The sequence below is a fragment of the Phyllostomus hastatus genome, unplaced genomic scaffold (assembly GCF_019186645.2).
Source record: "Phyllostomus hastatus isolate PE091 unplaced genomic scaffold, TTU_PhHast_1.1 phas_scaffold_317, whole genome shotgun sequence".
NCBI lineage: Eukaryota > Metazoa > Chordata > Mammalia > Chiroptera > Phyllostomidae > Phyllostomus > Phyllostomus hastatus.
Genome location: NW_025334023.1, coordinates 27,041,531 through 27,043,506, shown reverse-complemented (window position 1 = coordinate 27,043,506; position 1,976 = coordinate 27,041,531). Strand labels below are relative to the sequence as shown.

Below are 1,976 nucleotides of genomic sequence, written 5' to 3'. Positions count from 1 at the left end.
ACTGCTAATACATATAATATAAAGAATATAAACAACCCAATAAAAAATTGGGCAATGAATATAAATAGGCCATTCAGAAAAAGCAATTCCAAATAGACAGTAAACATGAAAGACACTCAACCTCCCCACTGAGAAAATGAAAGTCAACTAACAGTTACCATATTACAGCATAAGCTTGACAACAATTTTTAAAAATTAATGATACAGTTAGATGGGGTTGAGAGAAAAGGGGATTCAGTCAGACTGTAAAAGTTAAAGGTGTTATAGTGACCCACAAGGTTCTCCTCAACCTCCTTGACCTCTCTTAATCCACTCTCTCTATGCCACAGGCCTTCCTGATGCTGTTTAAGCATAGCTCCTGCCTTAGGGCCCTTGCATTAGCTATTTCTTGGCCAAGAACACTCTTGCCTATATTATTCAAGTCTTTGTTCAAATGAGGTCAAGCAACCATGACAGCTGTATTTAAAGTTGCAGTCCTCCTCCCACTTTGTCCTGTAACATTCTGCACTCCTTATCTCCTTTATCCTGCTGTACTCTTCTTTTTTATGTAGCAAATACCATTATCTTGATTGTTTACAGTTTAGTTATATTTGTTATTTCTTTCTCTCCCTAGCCTATGCAGAATATAAATTCTGCAAGAGCAGCAATCTTTGTTTGCCCAATCATGTAGGCCATACATCTAAAACAATGCCTGGTACCCATAGACATTTTCTAAATGAGTGAATAACTGACTGAATGAATAGGTAAATGTATTTTGACAGGAAAAAAAAATACATCTTGATTTAAAAAGTATTGTCTTAATCCTTTTCTTTTTAAAAAGATTCTATTTATTTATTTACTTATTTTTAGAGAGGGGAGAAAGAAAGGGAGAGAAACATCAATGTATGGCTGCCTCTAGAGTACCCTCTATTGGGGACCTGGCACACAACCCAGGCATGTGCCCTGACTGGGTATCAAACCTGTGACCCTTTGGTTCATTCCGCTGAACCATATCAGCCAGGACTCATTTTCTGTTTAAAGGGAGAAAAAAAGTATTTTACATTCTGCTAGTCTGAAATTTAGACTTGAAATAAAGATACATGAGGACCCAGAAAGATTATTTATTTTTAGGAAAAAATCTCTGAATGAAAAATCACGTTATTATCAGGATGTATATGTCCCTCAAGATTCTAATTTGATCAGCCCCACTCCCAATCCATTCACAACTCCATTTTAATCCAACCTCCTGCCTCTTCCAGTTGAATCACTTCCCTCATTCTAGTAAATTCCCTTGCTTACAAAGTTACCAGCCCACAAATTGTGAAAATTTTGCTTGAAAATATTTATTTGAGGCTCTTACTAAGAAAATGGAGGAAGAAATGCAATGATCACTGGTCATAGATCACATTTAAAAATAAGGAAATATAAATAGTGGTATCAGCTCTAAATTTTTAACCTGTGCCCTGGACCTGGCTAGAGTTGCACCTGGTTTGGTGGGGCTTGTCTCACATCAGCCAGGAACAAATTAACTAACTCCTTGTTTATACCCTCTTGGCTCTTGGTCTGTGCCCATGCCTGCTTCATGTCCTGAACACATGGATTAAAACTATAAATAAATAAATAAATACAAATTAATTAATTGAAAAAATAAATTTTTAACTGGAAAAATGACCGATTTTCTAATAGAAAATGATGGTGCTTTAATCTGTTGTGTTAAGTGGAAAGAAGAGAAAAATAAATTGGCTTGCTTTCTACTAACACAATCCTGATTTTTAATCCTGATTTTAAATCATCTCTCTGAGGCTCAGAGAGATGATTTCCTGGAGAAAGCCTCAAAATGAAATTTGCTGATGGTCCAGGCTAGGTTACTGGCTACTGTTATAATTTAACTACCTCTTACCTAATCTGAGTGCATGGCTACTTCACTAGCTAGCCAATCTACTATTACTAAGACAATTAAAAACAAACATTAAAAAAAGTTAAAACTATACAACTAA

The 1,976-nt window shown here is 35.6% G+C and overlaps 1 non-coding gene across 1 annotated transcript; it reads left to right on the top strand.

Moving 5' to 3' along the window:
- Positions 1–1,438: 1,438 nt before the first annotated feature.
- Positions 1,439–1,578, top strand: LOC123805691. The gene has a single exon (XR_006783349.1). It is a non-coding gene; the product is annotated as a small nucleolar RNA SNORA48 (small nucleolar RNA).
- The last annotated feature ends 398 nt before the right edge of the window (positions 1,579–1,976 follow it).